We start from the raw sequence: 25948 nt of genomic DNA on the forward strand, positions 1-25948 counted from the left end.
ACTTTTGAATATCTGATTTAAGGCCATCCCAAAAAAATTCCTTCTTAACCCTGTGGTAAGTTTTTAAAAATCCTGAGTGCCCTCCTAAGGGAGAAGTGTGCAATTCCATAAGAATCTTTTGTTTTAGCTGGGAATTCTTACAGAGGTATAAGCGATCTTTGTACCATAACGAATCATTTTGCCAGCTAAATGTATCAGAAGTACTGGAATCTTGTTGTAGCTTTCGAATAAGTGCCCACACTTCTTCGTCATTCTTCCATTCCTCCCTTGCTTCGTTTATCCAATCTGGTTGGATAATAGAAATGGCACACAACAATGCTTCCACATCCTCATCCTTTCTTGAGAGTGCATCTGCCACCACATTTTGCTTCCCTTTTTTGTAGATGATTTCAAAGTCATAACCAAACATCTTTGTGACCCACTTTTGTTGCTCTTCAGAGGATAATCTTTGTTCTAAAAAGTATTTAAGGCTATCATGATCTGTTTTTACCTTGAAGTGTCTTCCCATTAGGTAGGGTCGCCATTTCTTAAGTGCATGGAGTATTGCCAACATTTCCTTCTCATAAATAGCTTTGCTTAAAAACTTTCCCTTGATTGGACGACTTTCAAAAGCAATGGGTCTTTCATCTTGCATTAGAACAACACCAATTCCATTTCCTGAAGCATCACATTCCACAATAAAGGTTTTTGTGAAGTCCGGTGTAGCTAAGACCGGTGCTTGGCACATTGCCTCTTTAAGATGTTCAAAGGCCTTTGTTGCTTCCGGAGTCCATGAAAATGAATCTTTCTTCAATAATGTTGTTAGAGGTGCTGCTATTCTCCCATAATTCTTAACAAACTTGCGATAATACCCTGTCAACCCAAGAAATCCTCGCAGATGCTTTATGGATGTGGGGATTTTCCATTCCTTAATGGCTTTAATTTTGCTAGGGTCTACCTTAACTCCTTCATGAGATACAATATGACCCAAATATTCCACCTCCTGGACTCCAAAGAAACATTTGGATCTTTTTGCATATAATTGTTTCTCCTCCAATAGTTGTAGCACCCTGTCAACATGTTCAACATGATCCTTCCAAGACTTGCTGTAGATTAGTATATCATCAAAAAATACTAACACAAATTTTCTAAGGAATGGTTTGAAAATTGAATTCATCAAACCTTGAAATGTTGAAGGTGCATTGGTAAGGCCAAAAGGCATGACCAAAAATTCATAATGACCCTCATGAGTTCTAAATGCCATTTTCGGAATGTCTTCAATCTTCATTCTGATTTGATGATATCCCGAACGAAGATCCAACTTGGTGAAGTAAATTGATCCATGCAATTCATCCAATAATTCATCAATGACAGGAATGGAGAATTTATCTTTAATAGTGAGCTTGTTGAGCTCCCTATAATCCAGACACATGCACCATGATCCATCCTTCTTGTGCACCAATACTACTGGAGCTGAGAAAGAACTTTGACTCGGTTGAATTATACCAACCTCTAGCATTTCTGCAACCATACGTTCAATTTCACTTTTTTGGACATAGGGATATCTGTACGGCCTGATGTTTGGAGGAACACTTCCTGGAATCAGATGAATAGCATGATCATGATCACGCATAGGTGGGAGACCTTTGGGAGTCTCAAATACCTTGGAATTATTTTCCCAGACTTTTTGGAGATCTGAAGAAATAGATGATTCCAATGTGGGAACATCTAGCGAACATAATTGTGCAATTACACCTCTTTTCTCGTTTTTTAGAAGCTTAGTCATGCCATTAGAGCTGATTATATTTCCTGGTTTCCCTGTAATACCCCTTAATTCAGCTTCCTTTCCTTTCGTAGAAAATTTTATGAAAAGTTCTTGAAAATTAAAAGCTATTGTACCCAAGGATTGTAGCCATTGGACTCCTAGTACAACATCGGCACCTCCCATTGGAATGGAAAGCATTGGGCTAGTCAATACATATTCTCCCATGGATAGCTTGATATTATGGCACTTTCCAGAGAAATTTATTGTTCCTCCATTTGAAATCATCACTTGACACTCTGGTGCTGGATATAGGAAGCAATTCAATTCTTTTGCTACCCTACAATGAATAAAATTGTGGGTGCTTCCTGAATCAATCAACACTATTACCTTTTTCTTCTTGATTTGTCCTTCTATCTTGATGGTTTGAGGAGTGGTAATTCCCGCCAATGCATTACAAGATATGGTCGGATTTATTTGTTCTTAATCTAGGCTTTGTTCCTGGAATATATCATCTTCTTTTGACCTTTCTTGCTCCTTTTCTTCTTCCTCTTCACAATCTATGTAGAATAATTTCTTCTCAGCACACTTATGACCTTTTGTGTATTTGCTATCACAATTGTAACAAAGCCCTTTTGCTCTTTTTTCTTCCAATTTTTGTGGTGTCAACCTTGTAGGTTGTGGAAGGCTAGGGGCAACAACACTTCCGTCTTTATAGTTGTGAGTGGTATGCTTCCTAGTTGCCATAATTTTGCTTTCCATTTTTCTTGCTAACCTGAATGCCTTCTCTAATGAATCAGGTTCCCAGAGGCGAACATCATGTTGGATATTATCCTTTAAGGACCCTATGAACGCATCAATCCTATGCTCCTCTGGAATATCTTTTAACCTTATTTTCAATTTTTGGAACTCCTCATTGTGCTCCATTATTGAACCCTTTTGTTTGAGACTTATCAATTGGCTAAAAAAAGTGTTTCTTTTTTTATCCTCATAATGTGCTATCAATTATTCCGTAAAAATTTCCCAAGTGATAAATTGTTTACAAGAACAAAGCCATTGATACCATACAAATTGATTTGGTTCCAAACATATAGTTTCCATACGTACCTTTTGTGCGTTTTGCACATTATTGAGATCGAAGAATTGCTCCATCTGTAATATCCATGTGGCGAGATCCTTGCCATCAAACTTCCTCATATCGATTTTTGGAATATGGTGATTCTTCGATCCAACATTAGCGTCTATGGAATCATGATTAACATTTCTTTTTTTCTCATCATGAGTTTCATTTACTACGTTTTCACCATTAGTAAGTATTTCTTGTAGAAAATTTGTCAAAACTGTCTTCAAATCTGCCATGCCTATCTTCAAATTTGTGTTCAAATCTATCTTAAAATTGTCCATCTTAGCTTCCATGCCATTCATCTTAGCTTCCACGTCATTTATCTTAGCATCTGTTAACCTTTGTTAGCGTGACGTTTGTTGCACTTGTTCTTGTAATTTTGATATATCATGTAGCATTTCTTCCTCTTCTTCATGAGTCCTGATAGAGCTTTCAAGTTCCTTACTAGCTGTTTGAATTTTCTTTCCTTGGGGCATCAGTTACTGATAATAATGCTCTACTATGCTCTTTGAATTCCTTCAAAATAAATTTTCAAACCAATCTTAAGCAAAAATTTAAAGACATCTACACACATTTTTTCACTTTGTAGGAGCTCGATATTGCCTCTGATGTATCTCTGTACTTTTCAATCATCTAGTTCTGAATTTGTGACTTGTAGTAGCTCTCTGTGTCCTCTTTCCAATGCCACCATTCTTATCCAAATTGGATTCTCCAAGGAAGAGTTATGCACAATCTCCCAACATGACCTGATTATAGACCTTTCCAGAAGAGCGAAGTTGTATGAAGTGCCACGTGTATAATTTTTGATATTTGACTCTGAAAAATATATACAAGAAAAATAAAGTCCGTCCTCTTTTTGTACCTTCTTACAAAATTTCAATCCGATGCTCAGAGAGAAGGTTATGACGATTTTCCCCAGGTCACCTGTTTTGAATGTAATTCAGGAGTTTTCAAAAAGACCAACTTCCTCAGATCATATCTCCACAAATATCGCGTGAAAAGCTCTAAAATTCGGAATCAAGGTTCAACACGATTTCTTCTCAAATGGGTTTGTTTTGCGACTTCTGAAATGTCACAGAAAAAACGTTATAGCGAAAATTCCACGATGACCTGTTTGGAGCAGCGAAACCCTAGAATCCAAAGCTCTAATACCAAATGTTATGAAACCAGCTCAAGAAAAGATAGAAAAAATATATCAACGCCTTAGAATTCAGCCTCTTCGAGGGGGCAACCTCCTTTACATTACATAAATGAACAATTCTTCGGTGATTCAAATGACAAAACCTCCTTTCTATATATAGGAGTCTAAGGAGTCACAATATAATCCAGCCGACCTAACAATAATAATATAAAGCCACAAAAATAACAATAGAGGGATTCTAGGGGGCACAAAAATAACAATATGGGGGTAATAGGGGCACAACGATATAAATAAGCGGTATAACTATAATAGTAGTGTGGTAATCACTAGTATTATAGTGACCCAACAATATCATTATCAACACATGAAATTATATAGAAAGAACAATATCGTCAATGCAACAAAACATAAATGAACAATATAAGAAAAAGCATTCACACATAGAAACATCACGATTAATCAAAGACTAGGGGAAAAACCCACAAGGGAGAAAACCCTTTAAAATTCTTCTTCTTATTAGATTGTCATAAAATGTTCAACAAAGAGAGAGTACACTAATCCATTTCTTCATTCATAACACCATCTAGAAAAATTAACCAAACCATATCCCAAAGATGAACCAAGCAATAATACTCACAAAAACCATGATTCAGAAGATTGTGGTTAACTATCAATCATATGTGGTAAACTTCTAAAAACTGTGGTTGACTGTCAAAATTTGCGATCAACGTTCAAATGAAACCCTAGGTCCCAACCACATATTGAGAGAGATATATGTGTGGCTGAAACTTTTCGGTTACAGGAACACACTTGTGTGCATGTGGTTGTAGCCAAAATTTTCCTATGGCAACCCTATATTTGTGAACCAAAAACCCTATTCACATGTGCAAGCTTCAGACCTGGAAATTTTGGACATGTACGAACCAATCTTTGTGCGAGCCAAACCAAAGAACAAAGAACAATAAAAATGCTTGGTGATGATCTACAAATGAGGGTCACTTGACTTGTATTTATGGCCATCCAAGGGTGTCCAATTTCCTTTTGGGCTCACCAATAATTTTGTGCACATGTGGGATTCCATATTAATAAACATTTTTCCTTAATCAAATTAAATTCTTCCAAGGGCTAGAAGGGGCTTTTATTGATGAGGAAGATTGTCTATCAGAGAGAATTTGTCCCTGAGCTACCAAATTAACAAATTGACCCTTGATCCAACAAACAGGGGGGTTTCACACACCAATTTTGCGTATGGATTTCCTATGACCTTGTATATGTGTGTGTGTGTGTGTATGTGGTGGGGGGGGGGGGGTTTATATAGACTATGCAATTTTTTATTTTGAATATGTTTTAGAGTATTACAATAAAACACAATTGATAGAATATACAATAAATTAAATTGATGATTATGATGGTTAAAGTACACGAAAACCACATTTGGTTTATTGGATGTTAACAAAGGTAAGGAATTACTTGATTTCTTTAAAATTTTACTTGTGTATAAAAAAAGCAATAAGAGAATCACTCCAAGATCACTATAGTTTTGAAGAGTTATAAGGTTAACAAATCCATATTTTGATAAATATTCTAAAATTATGATTTGGTTTATGTAAAAGATAGAAAGAGTCAACTTCCAAATTTGTTCATAAATATTTCATTAATTTTTTTTTAAAAGATAATTTTATATATATTGCGAAACATTAAGAACTTTTAAAAATATTTTAGAAAGAAAAATTAATTAAGAATGGGAGTTAACTTTAATTATAAGAAGTTGAAAAATGTCAATGTCATGAAATTTCAAGGAAGGTAATTAATTTATGATTATAATTACTTATGAGTTAAAATAAGTTAGGAAATCTTCGTATAAAACCTAAAAATAAAATATTTTCACTAATAGAATTTAGATTTTGGTATTTTCACTAATAGAATTTAGATTTTGGAATTTTGAATATATATATATATATATATATATATATATATATATATATATATATATATATATATATAGATATATATATATATATAGTATGTTATTTTTTCCTTTTTTTTCTTTTCCTTTGTATGCATAAATATAAATTTGGGATTGAGAGTCACACAAGCTATAATGTCAACAAGAACATAGAATCGACAACCTTATTTTCTTAGCTCTTTCACACTAATTAACTTTACGAGTCATTTTTTCAAGTTTTCCCATTTTCATGAGGGTTCTTAAGTTCTAAGATTATTGTGCATCCTAATTGAGACCATGGGTCCTTCCCTTGAGTGTGTTTCCCTATCATTTGATCAAAGAATCAACCTATATATAGTATGCTCATGGAGGTGATATCGGGTACCTTGGAAGGTACCCAAGGGGAATAATACAAGTTAGGTTACAATGCATTGTTATGATTAGAGACTATTTCTAATAAATAAGGGTCATGCAGCAGTGTGAAGGTAATAAATATAAGAAGATTTACTAAAAGGTACTACCTATTAGAAAGTTCCATCTCGATAATGTTATTAGGAGGTTAAATCGAATTATAAAAAGAGTAGTAACAATGTAATGGATATATCATGAAGTATATTATAATTGTAGCAAACATTGAATGTGGAGTGTTTTCCTTCCTTACATATTAATTCATTGCGCTACCTTGAATCAATAGTTGTGTTCATCATTCTATTAGCTATTGTGTGGATATATTATTAGTACTTTAATATTTATCTTAATAATATTTTTAGATTTATTTAACACATAAATTTTGGGTTAAGAGCTTTTTCTTAGGTAAAGAAAGGGGAAGACTTTTTTTATTCCTTTCGAGAAAGTATCATAGTGGAATTTAGAAAAATTATTAAAAGTTTTGGGAAGAATTATGAAACTAATTATATATCTAACTTCTCATCAAAAAATATTTGGAACTGAAAATATAACTAATTTTAATTAGCTAATTTAGGGGTTTTCTAGATACAACTGCATAATTTGTAGATCAAATATATTTTGATAGGGTGACTACAGTTTATGCTAGGAAAAATACTTGAGGGGGGGGGGTTGTGGGGTGGTTTGGGGTGTGAATCAATATTTTAAAACTTGGTTGACCTTCTCATTTTCTATTTAGACTTATGTAAGCGACTTTAATGAATAAAATCTATGTATTTACGCTATTGTTATGTAGATAAGCATCGTATAGACAGATAACTACCTTTTCAATTAACTCTTCATCATTTTAACTTAAACCAGTGTATTAGTCCTTCATTAGGAATTAATTAAATAGTAATCATTTGCAGTAAGAACAAAATAAATGATCACACATAGTTAACACATATGAACACCAGGATTTTAGGTGGAAACCCAATGTGGGAAAAAAACCATCGTTGTTGTCATATTTGTATTTTTCTTAAAAAAAATATTATTTACAATATTGTTCTAGTGCAAACGCATACCAGTATGTAGGCGCCCACACGTAGAAGGCTAAAACCTTCCCGCGTTCTCCAACACCTACTGGAAGAGAGCTACAACCCCTATATCTTCAATTCCTTGTGGATCGCTTCTCAGAATGTTTCAAACTAGATCCACCTGATCAAAACATTACAACATGTAGGTCACCTTTCATCAAATCATTGAATCAACTAAAACAAATCAATGACTGAATTTCATTGCAACCAATCAAACTAAATTAGAATAGATCATGTGAATGCACTATCTATCCTCAATTCATACACTGTTATCTATCATTGAAACCAACTGTTGTCACTGCAAAACCTGATCAACAATATGTCAAAATGTATACACTATTGTTATGAATAATACCTGTGTATACACGTTTTTCCTTAATTGATCCTGCATACAGATCTCAAAATATTGATCCTTCATACTGAAGCACTGCACTGCTAAATTCAATCACATATACATACATTCTTCATCACAAATCTCTGAGCTACTTATAGATCAATATAGTTCAATATTTCATTCACAAACTATTCAAAAATATCACATATAGATTATTATGTAAAATACCTCATCAATAGACAACAATAATCACAATAATATGGATGAGACATGATTAACTACAAATACTTCAAAAACCCTAGCATATGTATGTGACCCTTACAAAATACTTCCACATGTGTATGAACCTTTTACGAAGCATACCTGCATATAGATTTGTCAGTATTGTAGAATCGACACACAACTACCTAGAGGCAAACTCACGTATGTAGACGACTTTTCTGAGAAAAACTAGCGTACAAATATGTAATTATTGACTCATTCCTTCACTGCATCACATAACTCAAGTCAAACCCAAATCTCAGCAAACCCAAAACAAACATACGTTAGAATATTATTATAAAAATTGAACCCATAAAAAAATCATGTAGTCATTTCAGATCTGCAAGATCTGATTCCACATCACTTTCCTTGTGCAACCTTATTTTAGATCAAACAATTCATCAATAGTCCATTACATGGACACAAAATACTTTGATATTCATCTCCTTATATAACCTAGGCCTTATCCAATGTCACAGGTTAAATCCTTAGTAATTTTCATGGTATTCTTACACGAGATCAAATATATGTTGTTGCACTCATTACTATGAGCCAATCCCATGGTAAAGATCCCTAGTATTTAGGATACCATGGTGTAGAAACTGTACGCACTTTCTCTTCTCCATACCTGTGTGTGTACGTGACTTTTCTTCATAGAACCTGGGTGTATTTATCAAAACATCACCTTCATCATTCTTCTATCTCTCGACTGCTATGCCTTTGTCCAAACTCTCTATCACATGTGTACTAGATTGTAAAATCATTTTGTTAGCATCATGTTGACAAACTTCATCAAGTAGGTTTCCATCAAAGACAACACATTTGTCATAATTTCAATAATTTAGTCAAACCAAAGCTACTAGATGAAAAGTGGTTGTGGACATTGGTAATTTTGGTCAAATAACCAATCATAGAATAATAGTAAAAGTTATGACCATTTTAATTTATCCACATCAAGGAGATCCTTTCAAGAGTAAATTCTAAACAATAGTTCTTTTTATTTGGGTGAGGGTATAGTTAAAAAGATATATTATTTTACAACCAAATATAATGGTATTACTATTGAAGGATACATAAAAGAAAAAAATCAATATGAAGAAATGAGTGAAAATTTAATGAAATTTTTAAAGAATATGATTTCTTATGATGGAGGTCGTTTAAACTTGATAAGATGATGAAACTTTTAGATAAACCCTTTGAATAAATAATTTTAGATAGATGGTATCATTCTAATAAGAATGATAAAAGAATCCCCAAGGGATTATAATTATATAGAAACTCTATATTATAAGTCCATGAATATGTTCATAAAGGGAAGGTCATTCCTTAATTAAACCTATTTTCTAGCATAATTCCGTTAAATTCATTTGGCTAATAGGTTTCAAAATGATGTAAACATATCCAAAGCACACATGTTGACTCTGATACTACTCCAATTTTTAAATATTTGAATCTTGTCATGTATAAATATGCATTGCATTATGATTCTAGCATCATATAAATAAATGATGTTTATATTATTGTTGGAAATCCTTAGATGGAAACAAGTGTTAAAGTGAATGTTAATGTGAAAATAAGTTTATAAAACTTTCTTATAAGGAAACAAATAATATTATAGGATACATATATTAGTAAACAAGAAGGTCCCAAGAGGGAAAATGAAGAAGAAGTTATAGAAGCATGTGAAGAAATATTGAGGAAGAAAAAGCTAATGAGATAAATGACTCAAAAGAGCATTAGGTCAAAGAGTCTAAGAAGAAGAATCAAGAGATAAGGTTGATGTTCATTGCCCCCCACATCACTTGGATGAACAATAGTCATCAAGGCAAGGAAATGAGCATTAGCAAACTCATTATGGACCAACATGGCACAAGGAAACCAATTGGGAAGCATAAGAAGAGATAACAAAAATGCATTGAGATTAAGTTCTAGGTGCAATCAAGATGCAATCAAGTTCTAGATTAAGGAGGCAAGGAAGTAGTTAGACCCCATGTTAACATTTAACTTGGATGTATGGATGTTCATGTTTAACACGAGCTAAATACATTACTTAGCCAACAATACTGTATGGTTTCTTCGCATATTTCAAGGAATAAATGTGTGAAGGAGGATCAAGTGTAGCGTACCTACGGGTTCATAGGGGTATAGAGGGAGGTACCATGGAGAATGAGAATAATTAGGTGGCTACGTATTGCTATGTAATGAGGTTGTTTTTATGGAATAAGGACCATACACTATTGTGAAAGACATAAATATAAAAAAGCTTACTATAAAGTTCCACCTAGTAGAAAGTCGATTCACTAGGATGTTCTTATAATATTTTGTAGAATTATAAAAAAAGCATCAATGTAGTGGGTTTTTTCCTCCCTTAAATAATAAATCAGGGTGCTATCCTACTTTAAGGGTTTTCTTTACAATATTATTCATCATCATGTTGTTGTCTATTACATGGATATGATTTGTTTAAATTAATAACTATCTTATATTTCCAAGTCTATTGAATTATATAATTTTGTGTATTATGTATATATTTATATATTGTTATTGGTTTTTATTGCATATAAATAGCTACCACAATGTAGCGAGTATTCATTTCGTAATGACCAGGAAAGCATATTAACTAACCCAATGCTTGAAATTAAATCAAAACAATCTCATGAATGTGGCATACCCTAATCACTTTTGAGTTTTAGGGTTGTAAATTTATAAGAGATGAATACAAACTAATCGAAGAACCATGTAGAGGGTAAATTTTAATGAGATTATGTTTTCATTCTTAAATTAATATAATGTATCATTTTACAAATGTTTATAATAAAAGCATAGTGTTGATGCAAAAATGAATCTTAATATAGCTAATCATTTACTACTAATTATCACACATATATAATTATTATAGCATAGTAGGTAATTTTAAAAGGATTAAAATGATTTGATAATGAGCATGGAAAACATATCGCCAAATCTAAAATAATTGACATAACTTTAAATCAAATCATAGCAATCTTACATTTGTAAGGTACCCCAACCACTTTCAATTTAGAGTTGTAAATTAGTAAGAGATGAATAGAAACCAATATAATGAAGAAGTGATTACGATAAAATTTGATTAAAGTGTGTGTCACTTGACACATTGTAGTAGGTACTAAGATAAATAGTAAAATGAATTAAATTGACTATGAATGAAATGCATATCCAAAAATTCAATACTTAGAAGTATCTTTACATTAAATCAAATTAATATCGTGATTGTGACTTACCCTAGTTGCTTTTCACTTTGGGGTTAAAAATATTTTAGAGGCGGACTTATAGAAGTATCATGAAGAGATTTAGGGTAAATTTTTGTGAGGTATGCTTTCATTGTTATATTAGTCCAATGTAACAATTCACAAATGCTTACAATAAATATGTAACATTGACGTAAAATTGAATCTTAATATAAACATTCATTACGAATGAATATAAGTCTATAATAGGTGAAGACAAACCATTGCAAAGATTGATAGAATATTTAGGGTGAACTTTCATGAAATTGTGTGTGCATTCTTGCATTTTTATAGTGGAACAATTTATATATATTTATAGAAAATCGTGAGAGTTAATGCAATATTAAATTATATCTTATAGATATTATATAAAGTTAAATATGTCCTTTGATATACTCATTTTGGATTAGTTTATGCTCAATTCAATTCTTTTTGATAAAAGAAGGTGGATTTCTTTCTTTGTTTCTTTTTTTTCTGGTTACTAGATGAATAAATAATTGGGCTAGGCTCATACATATATGACACTGGGTTAATTTCCATCATTATAGACATGCAACAATTTGACAAACTTATTTTTTAGATAACAATATATAAGTAATTTTGTTCACTGATAATAACACATATGGGTGTGGTGTTCCAAATTTTATAATTTATTTATATAATTTGTAGAATAGTGGTTTTCTAAATGGATGTTTTTCTAACAACTAAATTCATACATAAATTAGTTCAAAAAATCAAATAAACAAGAAATTTACTTTCATTAATATTGCACAAGGAAGTGTGTAAAATATATGTTACACTCCACTAATAACAATCAACTTTGTGATCGAAATCGATTAAATAGGGGACGACGATTGTGGGGGAAACACACAGAACTAGGGTTTGCAACAGGGTATCAATTTTGGGCACCATGGAGGGGTGGGGGGGGGGGGGGGGGGGGGGGGGGCGGGTTCAAGTCCCTCTTATAGTCATGCAGTCTCGAACTGCTTCAAGAAACCAATGGAAGTAGAAACTGGGAGTATCAACATAGAAAAACAGAAAAATATCAGAACACAGGAACAGGAAGAAAATAATGAGGAAGTCAAAAGAGAGAAGAGAACAGGAGGAGGTAGTCAGAGAGCTAACCACAAGAATATGACAGGACTCTGTAAACCTAGGTCAACCATCACACCCCGTGTTGTATTAAGTGATCCAGTGCTATAGGTGCACAAGGATCACATGGCAGCTTATGCAGTAATATGGAAATTTATGGGGATATGGCCAATCGAGAAGGATTTGCATGCATGGATAAAGAGCCACTGGAAACCTAAGGGAGAAATAAATCTTCACCTTGGGTCCAAGGGTTTCTTCACAGTAGTGTTCACAAACTTAGAGGATAAAGATAGAGTGTTCGAAGGAGGACCATATTTCTATGCTGCTGCAGGCCTCTACATGCAACCATGGGTGATGAATTTTGTCCCTAAATGAGAGACATTCACACCAGTGTCGGTATGGATAAGACAATACTCCCTACCTATAGATTATTGGCTACTAGAATCCTTAAAATCCATAGGTAATAAACTAGGTCATTTTTTGAAAATATTAGATGTGACACTACGAGGAAAATACACCTCCTTTGCCCGAATATGCATAGAAATGGACCCTTCTACAACACTTGCGGACGAAATCATTCTAGAAGTATATGATGAAGAATGGTTGCAGGCAATGGACTATGAACATGTCCCATTCAAATGTCGCAAATGTCATGAACACGAGCACCTCTTCAGAGACTTCCCTTTAAACAAAATGGAGAGCAATATTAAAGCCAACACAGGTAAAGATACTGAAGGCTTTACCAAGGTGGGAGGCAGAGGGAAAGGAGGGAAAAAAAACCATAAGAAAATCAATGAGGAGAAGCAACCAAGTCATAACAGATTCATGATATTAGAAGAAGAAGATGGGAACAATGGAACGAACCAGGTACTAGAGGATAGTCCTGCAGAGAAGGAAAAAGATGACAGCGTGGAGGATAGACCCAATTACAACAAATTAAAGGAGGATCTGCCAAGCACTATGGAACTTGACAGGGACCATGGGATGACCCCAAGCGAGGTTGGAATGGAGGACCATGACCTGTAGGACATTCTTGAAAGGGAGAAACTCAATCTAGAAAAGTTCTTGGAGCAGGGAACCACCAAAGGGGTTGATTCTCTACCACAAGAGGAGTTTAATAGAGTACAATAGCTCTTCCTTTGGAGATCTCAAGCAAAGGGTTCTGGGGTCAAAAGAAACCATGATAGCTAGGAAAAAGGAGGGGTAAAAATGATGGAGGCAACATCGGGACACACTCCCAAGAACCCAGGTAGGAAAAGAGGAAGAAAAAGACAAAATGAGCTGCTGATAGAGTGTGGGAAACTTGTGATCAACTCAAGCAAGATGAAAGACCTTAATAGTTACTCATTTACAAACCTTTATTAATGAATCTTACAACATGGAATATTAGGGGTCTAGGAAGTAGAAGGAAACAAAGAAATCTTAGCAATAGAATAAAAGAAGAAAAACTAGATATGGTGTTTATCCATGAAACAAAATGTTCAACAGATAAAATAAGACAGATACATAGCAAATGGATTATCAAGTATGAATATCTAGAAGTTAAAGCAGAGAACATAGCAGAAGCTATTCTCACACTTTGGAACCCCCAGAAACTTGGAATCCTAGATGCTAAAGCATCCAGGAACTACCTATCGATGGTGATTCAACCTTTGGGTGATAAGGAAGTATATTTGATCACACATGTCTATGGTCCTCAAAAACTTGAGGACAAACTCAGGCTTCTTACCTCACTAGAGGACCTAAGAGAAAGATATCCTGTTATCGCCTAGATTCTGGGAGGGGACTTTAATATGATCAGATCTCTTTCAAAAACAAAAGGTGGAACCAGAACACTAGGCAAAGACTCCATAGCCTTTCAGAACTTCCTAAACGACATGAGGCTAGTGGAGACGGAGACAAGAAATGGTACATTCACCTAGAATAATAAGAGGGGAGGGGTTTCTCGAGTTGCCTCTAAACTAGATAGACTCATAATCTCCGAGGAACTCATCCTCACAGGCCTTGACTTGTCTGCTTTAATCCTCCCTTTTGGAGGCTCGGATCACTAGCCTATCCAACTTGAAGCTTCCTTTATAGGCACTCTGAGAAACAGACCTTTTAGGTTTGAAAACATTTGGCTCACCCACCCTGACTTCATCAGCAATATTGAAAAATGGTGGACAGAAGATATGCACGTTCAGGGAACTAATATGTTCCTTCTGCATCAGAGATTGAAACACATCAAACTTAGGCTTAAATATTGGAACAAAAATGATTTTGACAATATCTTCAAAGCCAAAAAAGAAGTTAAACAGAAACTACAGGGAATTAACCAGGTCCTCATCACAGGTGGCTTTACTAAGGAAAGGAGAATACAAGTTGACTCTCTTCAACAGGAATAGGAAGACAAATGGAAGCAAGAGGAGATCTTCTAGAGAGAGAAATCAAGAGTACAATGGATAAAAGAAGGAGAAAGAAACACAAAGTTTTTTCACAAGTCAACCATGGATCACAGGTCCCATAACATGATTTCAAAACTCAAAGATACTCAAGGAAAAAGCTCAGCAGCCACAAAGAAATAGAATCTACTCTGGAGAACATTTTCAAAGCATAGCAGAGGAGCCTCTCGTAGATATATCATAGTTTATCAATGACTTCACAAAGCACATTCCTAAGCTTGTGACAAGAGAAGACAATTACAATATTAACAGGCTAGTGAATGAAGAGTAGGTCAGTGAAGTCAACAAAGAGATGAAAAATGGGAAAGCTCCAGGCCTGGATGGGTTCAATGTAGACTTCTTCAAAGCATGTTAGGAAATAATCAAACAAGATATCCTTGATGTGGTGGAGCACTCGAGGAAAAACAAAACTATTTTGAGGGTGCTTAATGCCTCTTTCATAACTTTGATTCCAAAGTAGGAAAAAGATATGACACCAGATAGATTTAGACCCATAGCTTTATGCAATGTGGTGTACAAAATTATATCCAAAGTAATTGCAAACAAGCTCAAGCCCCTTCTTCCAACTCTTGTGTCTGAGGAGAAAATTGGATATGTGGAAGGAAGGAAAATTCTAAATAACATCATTCAAGCTCACGAGGTGGTACATTCTCTCAAGAGAAATAAGCAGGAAGGTATGATCGTACAACCTGACCTAAAGAAGGCTTATGATAAGCTAAGCTGGGCATACATCGAGGAAGTACTAATAGTGTATGGATTTGACCACAACTAGATAATATGGGTAATGGCCCTTGTCACCACATCTAGTTTTTCAATCCTGCTTAATGGCTCACCATCCAGAACCTTTAGGCCTTTGAGAGGCCTCAGACAAGGAGATCCAGTCTCCCCCTTCCTCTTGACTCTCATGATGGAAGGTTTAGGCAATGTGATCAAATCTGCCAAAGTAGAAGCAAAAATATAGGGTCTTAAACTCACCCTGAATGGGTATGCCTTGACTCATCAACAATTTGTGGATGAAACTATGCTGCAGGTACACCCACGGTCAAGGAAGCTAAAGCTTTCAAGGAAATCCTAAATGACTTTGGGGTAAAAGCATGTTAATGTGTATCACTTTTCCCCTTTTTGTGGCAAAGAAGTTTTATAAAAATAAATGGAGTTGGAATGTTTACTCTTAAATTCACAAAATCATTAAAAACTAGGTGGTGGTAAAAGAAGACAAAACATGTCAATTTAAATTCAATTTCGTGTCATATTTTTTCTAAAATTTAATATATAAATTTTATCTAATTTGTTCATTTTCTTTAAAAGGTATCATTAATTTTTTACATAAATTTTTAAGTAGTGACAAAACCGCAACCCCCCATTTCTCTATTGATTTATGTTTTTAAATTCCAATTTCTTTAAGAGATGTGTTGTAAACATTCTAGAGATTGCTAAACAAATTTAAAAATAAAAAGTAAGCATATTTTTTAACTATTATTAAAATACTAGTAAAAATGATCATATTTTCGTATATATAAAACCGCGACCCAAGAAACTACCCTTTCAAGCTTATAAAATCATTTTTTTTAATATAAATTTGAAAATAACATATAACAAAACGTTAAAATTATTTTTTGATTTTTTTTTTAAATATATTTTATATTTTTTATAATAAAATTTTTAATTATGATTATAATAATGTATTTTATATTATTCAAAATATAATATATAAAATTATTTGTTTAGAAATTCTACTTCTATTTTTATATATATATATATTTAAAGAATTTTAGCATTTCATTTAACTTTACATCAAGTTATTTATATTTTGTGAGTGATTAACCATAGCTTTTACCAATATTTACTATCAGTTGACTTATTTGCAAATTTAGTATTTATTTTTTATAGCATTATTTATACTTTCTAAACCCATTAAATAGGTTCACTAGAGCTTTTACCAAAATTTATTGTGGGTTAGTTTTGTTACAAATTTAGCATTTATTTTTTATACTTAACAAGTATGAAACTCAACTCATTTAATTGATATTTTTATATTATCTTTTTTATCTTTTTTTATTTGAGTACTTTTTTGCTTTTGCCATATAATGAGACACATTAACATGCTTTTACCCTTTGCTATGGCTATGGGTACAGAGGTAAGCCTTACCAAATCAAATATTTTCTTTTTTAATACTGACATTGCTATTCAGAGAAACCTCACTAGAATTCTCTACTTTCAAAGAGAACATCCACCCTCCAAATATTTGCGAATACCTCTAATGGACAAACCTCTAAGCAAGGCAGTTTGGGAGCCAGTCACTAATAAACTCCAGGACAAAGTCAGGAAATGGACAAATAGGTATTTTAATTTAGCAGAACGGCTAGTGCTAAAAAAAGTTGTCATACAAATTGTTCTCATCTTCATGTTTTCAACCCTTCTTGCTCCTAAAGGAGTTGTGCAACACATCAGAAATATCCAAAGATATTTTATTTGGGGCAAAGGGGAAGAGAAAAAGAAATGGGCTTTGGTAGCTTGGGATAAGATCTGTAAACCTAAGACACATGGAGGTTTGGGACTTGATGACCCTGAAACTCTAAGCAAAGCTTTGGGGGGAAAGCTATGGTGGAGATGGCTAAAGGAATCAGTAACCCCTTGGGCCAAGGTTTGGAAACAGAAATGTGCAAATAATTGGCAAGAAAGGGATCACATTCGAATATCTAGGCTCATTAAAGGCTCCCACATTTGGAGCAAAGCATGGGAGAATAAAGCCATTGTTCAGAAACACAGTTTCTGGGAGATCATAGATGGAAACAGAGCTTAGTTTTGGGAGGACAACTAGCAACAAGAACCTAACCTGTTAAGAGAAGAACTAGCCAATCTCAAGAATGACACTGACAACAAAGGTTTAATCAGGGTAAATGACTTCTGGGATGAGGATAGGAACAATGGAAAATGGAGAATATGGAAGAACCTGGCATATAGTGAAGAAACCCCTTTAAAGGCCCAGGCAGAAGCTCTTGCAGTTATCTTGGAACAAAGAAAGATTCTGACATCAACATCATCAGACTAACTGAGATGGGGAAGAAACAACGAAGGCAAATTCAACCTCAAATAAGCCAAGAGAATGGCCCTAGTGCTTGACTTTCCAAACCCTGATAAGGTATGGAAGGACCTATGGCAGAACCAACACTCGATGAAAATCAAACTGTTCATGTGGTTGTTGCAACGTAAAAAAATTATAGCTTGGGAAAACCTTCAGAAAACAGGTGTAGCTAGTACACCTAGATGCTAGTTATGTGAATTACAAGAAGAAACAATGGAACACCTACTCAACCTCTGCCCATTCCCCTCCACTTTGTGGAATTGGGCGGCTTCAATCTTCAGACAAACGGACAAGGAAAATTGCAGCATTACTGGCACTTTGAAGAATTAGACGAGAAAATTCTCTTAAAATGAAATAATCAACAAAGCTTGGACTTTGGTTCCAGTCTTTCTAATCTGGGATGTCTGGAAAGAACACAACAATAGGATTTTCAAGAACATAATTGGCTCATCCCAGAGCATCATAGATCAGATCATTAAACAACTCAAAGAGACTGTAGGCACCCTTCTAAAGAAACCCCTTGAGAACCCACCTCAAGGCTAGGATGCGCAAATACTATTATATTTGGGACTACAGGTGCCTTTCCCCCAGGGCATAAGCAAGACTATAAGTCATATAATAGCAGATAAGGACTTCTGGAAACCATCTCCTCATGGTTTTATGAAATTCAATATAGATGGAGCCTCTAAAGGAAACCCTGGGGTGGCTGGTTATGGCGGAGTAATAAGAGATGAGCAGGGATACGTAAAAGTCAGCTTTCATGGTCATTTGGGGAAGGCCACTAATAATATGTTAGAACTCATGGCCCTATAGCAATGCCTAGAAATCTTGATTGATTCAAATTTACATAATACCATCATTGAAGTTGACTCTGAATTGATAATTAATTCGGTCAAGAAAATATGCAATGGCTCAGCACCAGAAAAAGTGTCAAAACACTGGCGGTTATTGCAGGTCTATCAATGTATACAATCCCACCTAAGAGCCCTGAGAACCCTCAGTTTTGTTCATATGCACTGAACAACCAACAGGTTAGTGGATATTTTGGCAAATGAAGGAGTACTCTGTTCAAAAAGTAATAAAAGATATGACTGGATGTCGACTCCCCTAGGAAGATTGCGGGAAGACTGTCACAGACAGGCTACCATAGACAGGGAGTACTTTCAAAGCATGAGAAATAAGCAGAGAGAAGACTGATGGAAACAGAAGAGAATGGATCAAACACAGGGAAGTAGCTGATCCGGATTTAGAAAGGAACACAACAAATTACAGAGATAACCATAAACACAAAGATGCAGCGGAAATAATACTTCATTTCATTACTGTAAAATACTAAAATATGCTTACAACCAGAAATGGAAATAAACTAGCTAAGGCGATGGTAGCTTATCTCTGAGAAGAGATGTGTGGCTACATGCCTCTGAACTGTTCTGAACTGTGTTACAATGAGGCTCGAAGGCCTATTTATTGTTGAGAAACAATGGAAAACCCTTCACATCCTGAAACCTAACCCTAGAAGATGAAACGCCAAATTGTGGGCCCCGTTTGGGTAAATTGGTACATCAATTTCTCGGGGTCATAACTTTGGCATACGATCTCCGTTTGACGCGTACGATAGCTCGTTAGAAAGATCTATCCGAGTACTATCACTTTGGGAGGCAACATGGGTCCATGGACCCATGTTGCCCCAAATTCCCAAAAAACGTCGTTTAGGGCATCAAAACGGCTCCGAAAGTTCAAGACCCGAAAAACTGCTAAAAATAGTAAACTGTGCTACAATTTAGGAAACTGAAAAAGCTGAAAGAGATAGTTGTGGGGGTCCAAATGGGATAGGTGGGTGGCCACCAACATACACCTGGATCATTCCTCCCCCCTTAGGAAGCAATGGTCCCCATTGCGTTGAGTTCCTCCCTGAGATGAGGAAGCTTCTGCTGAGCTGGGTCTCTGGTGAGCTGTTCTGCAATCTCTGCTGTGACCAGAAATGGTGGGAAGCATGGTTGGCGATGGTCCACATTGAAGACTCAGTGCAAGCGAAAGAATGGAGGAATGTTGTGCTTCAAAGCATTGTTTCCCGTAGCCTTGGTACTGGTGTAAGGACCATGTCGGAGTGGTCGGAGCTTCTGATGGACTCTTGTAAGGCATTCTTTCTGTAGATGTAACCAAACTTTGTTTCCCACCTGAAACTTATGTGGTACCCCTGTGGGTGAGGAGAAGTTGTTCCTGTTTTTTGTCATGACCGTCTCCCTTTGCTGCTGCTGCTGCGTGGAGGACCCCTTTGCAGGGGTCATGGATGTAGCAACGATCTTCCCCTTACTTTGGGAGTAAACCAGACAGATGAATTTCCTAGTCTGGGAGCTGAGCTTGCTGCCTTTCTTAGTAGTGATCAAAGATGTGGCGGTAGGTGGAGCTACCTCCAGTATCCTGTATAATGAATTATTCAAAGAAATAATGACAGCACGAGGCCTAGACTCATACACAGCATGTCACCTCCACAAGTATGGTTGGCCTAATAATACATCACAAACATCTATAGGTGTAACATCACACAATACCTCGTCTGTGAAGGGTTTGATGCTATAGGGAAGGCGGAACTCCTAGCGAACTTTCAGATCTCGTCCTTCGTGAAGCCACCCGATACTGTACGGTTGCAGGTGCGGTGTATTCGGTAGGCCCAACCGCTTCAAGACCTCTGCTGAAATAAGGTTCTTTTGGCTGCCACTGTCGACAATGAATTGCAGCGGCGAACCCTTCACTCACATCTGTGAGTGGAAAAGATGCTCCCACTCTTCTGGATCTGCGGGGTCATTCTTCTGGATCTTTGTAGTGGCAATAGTGGCGCTGGGATCCGCATCAATGATCTACTTCCCTTTTCCATTCCCCTTGTCAAGTTCTAGCTCAGGGTCAGAACATGCATCTGATTCGGAAGCCTTCAACTCGGCCACCAGTGACTGCTTGGTCCGGCACCCACTTGTGTTATGAGTGGGACTCTTGTGGAACTCACACCACTTTCCTGTGTCCTTCTTCAGCTTCGTGGTGTTGTTCTTTTCTTGCGGCTTCGACGGGTTGTCTTGGGTCACCTCTCCTTGGCTTTGTCCTTTGGGCTTCGGATTTGTAGATCCAAAGTCTCGCTTCTTCTGTTTGAACTTTTGCTCGATTTTGACAGCGTATCGGTATGTTGTGCCGAGTGAGGAGATGTTCAAGAACCCCATCTCTTCCTGGATGTATCTGTGTAGGCAGCCGTGGTATTTGAGTACCAAATGCAGCTCAGAATATTTGATACCTAACTGTGTGCGAAGGGTATGAAAAATGTTTGTGAACTTTGGCACATCTTGGTCTCGTCCCTGCCACAGTGTGGTCCATTTGATGTATTTGTCCTCATAGCTTCTGACAGGGTAGTACTGCTCCTTGATGGCATCCCAGAAGTCATTCCAAGTGGGTGAGGCTGAAAATAGTGAGCCTATACTTTCATCCTTCTGCTCGCAGTAGGTTTCCCACCAGTCCTTGACGTGGGGGGCTGCTTTGAGAAGAGCAAAAACAATCTTTTCCCGACTTGAAAATTCGTGAACAAAAAATTACCCATCTAGGAGATTTAACCATTTATCTACGACATCTGCGTCTATTTGACCCTCGAAAATGGGGATTTCAAAATTAACTTGTACCTTAAACGGTGTGGCGTTTCCAGAGTAGCTATTGGAAGCCGATGCATCGCCTCTGGGTAGCTGCTGAAGGATCTGCGCAAAGCTATCCATCATCGCGTTCCTTTGCCGCTCGAATGCTTCTTTGAGCAAGATTTTGATAGGATCTCCTACCCCCTCGTCTTTCTTCTCATCCGCCATGGGAGGCCGTCGGGATTTGCGAGGTTGGTCTTGCAAAGGTTCGACCAGTTCAAGCCCTAACTCCTTATATCCCGACCTCGTTGGGGACATGCAAAGAAAAACAGAGAAAAAGCAGACCGCTCTGATACCACTGATACCAATTTAGACAGGAACGCAACAAATTACAAAGATAACCATAAACCCAAAGATGCACCAGAAGTAATACTTCATTTCATTACTATAAAATATTGAAATATGCTTACAACCAGAAATGGAAATAAACCAGCTAGGGCGATGGTAGCTTATCTCTGAGAAGAGATATGCGGCTACATATCTCTGAACTGTGTTACAATGAGGCTTGAAGGCCTATTTATTGTTGAGAAACAATGGAAAACCCTTCACATCCTGAAACCTAACCCTAGAAGATGAAACGCCAAATTGTGGGCCCCGTTTGGGTAAATTGGTACATCAATTTCCCGGGGTCATAACTTTGGCATACGATCTATGTTTGACACGTACGATAGCTCGTTAGAAAGATCTATCTGACTACTACCACTTTGGGAAAAAACGTTGTTTAGGGCCTCAAAACGGCTCCGGAAGTTCAGGACCCGAAAAACTGCTAAAAATAGTAACCTGTGCTACAATTTAGGAAACTGAAAAAGCTGAAAGAAACAGTTGTGGGGTCCAAATGGGATATGTGGGTGGCCACCAACATACACCTGGATCAGTAGAAAACGGTAAATAGTGAGCAGGATGAAAGGCACCTGACTAAAGTTTGCCCTAAACTCCATAATCCTATGGTTTTCGGGCTGGAAACTGCATGTAGGTTAATTCTATGAATGAACCCGAAAAACATAGAATGGTGGCCTATTAACTCTTCGGGTCCATATGAATAGTTAATGTGTGGGCAAGTTGCCGAGATCGCATTCATCCTATGGATTTCGAATGAACAACTGCATGACTGTTAATTCTCCAAACGGACCCGAAATTCTTTAAAGCGGTGACTTATTTATGATTCAGGTCTGTAAGGGAAGTTGAAGCGTAGGCTAGTTGTTAGACCTCCATGGATCTCCTTCATCCTGTGGATTTCGGGCAGATAAACTGCACGTTTGTTATTTCTTCAATCGGACCCGAAATAGTTTAGAGAGGTGGCCTATGTTTCTTTTCGGGTCCGTTTGAAGGGATAAAGTGAAGGCATGGTATCAGCCAGAAATCACCTCTTGACTGTTGGATCAATGAAGGCTAGATCGCACGGTCTTTGGGTTAACAAGATTACCAGAGGTTAAGGTTGGTCACTTGGTGTAGTTTTGTGGGCCTTCGGATGGTCACATGCTGCAGTTTTGTGGGCCTTCGGAATGATGGCCCTCGTCAATAAAGGCATTCAGGTTTTTTTTATGCACGACAGGTTATTTGATGCTCAACAATTTAGATTGAAGGTTTCTAGTTCGTTAGTTGTCTAGAGTGACGCCTTGAGGGCGGACTGTTCATGGGTGTTCCTTGGTTTCTCCGCTCTCTAGGATAATTGGATGTGTTGTCTACAGCTCCTTTGTAGTCTTGTTCAGGTTTTTTCCAGGACAGTTGCGTGTTGAATTTTCATAGAGCTGGTGTTGCTTTATGTACATTATGTATTTTTTCTAGATTAATAGAAGGTCCCACTCTTACTTGATAATGAAAAAAACACTTGAATTTGTGAGTCTACCTTCAAAAAATTTATTGCTCTCTTTATTTGACTTGAATCCATATTGTACTCCATATCTCATCATCTTTGTGTTTCCTCACTTCAATGTGCTTATTTAACTTCTTACTCTACTATTTCACTTTGCACTATTTTTAATGCTCTCCTAAATTATTATTCACATATTATTCATCATTTCTATTTTATATTCTATTTTGTTAATCATGTGTTTTATATGCTTACATCTTTTAAGCTATCTATAAATATATAGACTTCCTAATTAGTCCTTAACATATTCTTAACATAAATTTGTTTGTTTTAAACTATATATTACTCCAATATGCTTTTGCATAAACATATTCTTTCACATAAACTATGTTTATTCTTAACTTTAATAAAATATTATTTATTTTATTTTATTTCATTTTTCATTTTCACATTCATAGTAACATTGTTTATTCTCATCTTTAAATTTTAATTTTTTCTAAGATATTATTACATCTCCTTGATATTATTACCTCTTCAATATAAATATGGTAGATAAAAATATATGATGTTGTTGCTTTATCTAAAAGAATTATGTATATGTACAAAGGTGTTTAGTCTCTTTATTGTATATATCTTTATTTTAAAATTATTATAACAGGATAATAATCTTAATAAATTATATATTTATATATATAATTATAATATTTTAGCTTTAATTATTTTAAAATAAAAATAATAATATTAAAATACAACTTTTCTCATGAAAGAGAGGGTGAGATAAGGTTCTCAAATTTCATTTAATGGTATACATTTAACGCAGCGAGTGGAGTCACAATTAATTGTTATCTTCTCTTACATTATTTTAGTTTATTTAGTTTTTAAAATTAAGAAAAAATTGGCCCACTTTAATAGTTACAATAAAATTTTGAACTACTTTTACAATTACAAGGATTTTTAAAGTTAACTTGTATAACTTTTAACAATCATTGATGATAATTTATTCACATAAATTTCCTACTATGATTTTCTTTTGTCCAGTTATATTTTTCTCATGATTTCCTCACTTTTTTAGATAGATTTGTCTCAACCTGCACTCAATGCACCATTTCTATTCCAATTGTGTATCCTTGAAAATAAGTTGTTGATAGGGGAAAATATTAAAAAAAGGTGGTCTCATGATTCCCTTGTCGCTATTGCATCGTTCTAAGCGTTCTTGATCGTATGGCGTTTAAGCATTACAAGCTTGGAAAACATGTCAGCAGAATACTTTCGGCATTAGTGGAACACTTGTATCTTGTTCTTAGGGTATAATAAGTGGACAAATATATGATGTACAGAAAGTGAACAAGTGGATAAAAAAAGAAGATAGTGAACACCACAATTCCAAAGGATATAACTTTCGCTTATAAAATACATTTACAACAATGGTAATCTAGTAGCTCATATATTCAAATCCAAACTTCTATTACTGTATATATTCAAATACAATTATACATCCAAATTTATATTAATGTAGATTATGCCACCTTGGTCTTAAATGTAATTTCTACAAATCACCGCCATGCACGAAGGCATTGTGCATGTTGTTTATATATAAAAGTATGAACCTTCTCCACCCAACTCTAATACTTTGATGTCAATCGACCATTTGTCCTTGTGCTTGTGGCCACATAAAAAGGAGCCACTATGATTAATAAAGAGAACCCCATAATGCCATTACTCACAAACAAATAAAGGAGCTGCGTCCAGTTGTGAAGAGTCATGCATGAAGAATAGGCTGGTGTCATCTTGCTATCCGTCGCATTGGAGGCTCGCAATAGGAACCGGCCATTACGATAGAATGGATGATAGAAATTTGATGTTTTATTTTTTATTTTGAAAAAGGAATTGGTTGTCATTCTCATGTGGTATTAGATCTTTGTTTTCATTAAAACCCCCACACATATATATATATATATATCCACCTACTAATTAGTATTAATCAGAATTTAGTGATATGATGGCCAAGATATTTAGAAATATTCTTATTATATGATTTTATTGAGATTTTATATGAAAAAGATGTTTATTTTTTAAGTTTTATCCTAACTTATTAATATTAATCATTTAACATGTACAATCTCTACTTATTTGGTTTTTAACCTATGACTTTCAAGAAAAAAGAGCATATTCTTGACCATTGGTTTTTAATACTTATAAGTTAGTATTAGTAAGAACTTAGTGATTTGATGCTTAAAGATACTCAAAAATATTCTTATTATTTGATTTCATTAGGGGATTTTATATGAAGGAGATGTTTATTCTTTGAGCTTCATCACAATGAGTTAATACTAATCACTTAACATGTACAACCTCTACTTAGATTTTTAGCCCATGACCTTCAAGAAGAAAGAACATATTCTTGACCATTAAACCCAAAGACGTTTAAGTCTTAACGTTCCTATTGAAATAAAGAAAATAGGCATATAAATAAATTCATGCACAAAGATAATAACAATCAACGCTAAAAAAATGGAGAATGCCATGCACAAGGTTTGATGAGAGACATGTTATGGTGGG

This window comes from Pinus tabuliformis, chromosome 1_1 (assembly GCF_031772625.1).
Source record: "Pinus tabuliformis cultivar Carrire ecotype Pingquan chromosome 1_1, CPIR1, whole genome shotgun sequence".
NCBI lineage: Eukaryota > Viridiplantae > Streptophyta > Pinopsida > Pinales > Pinaceae > Pinus > Pinus tabuliformis.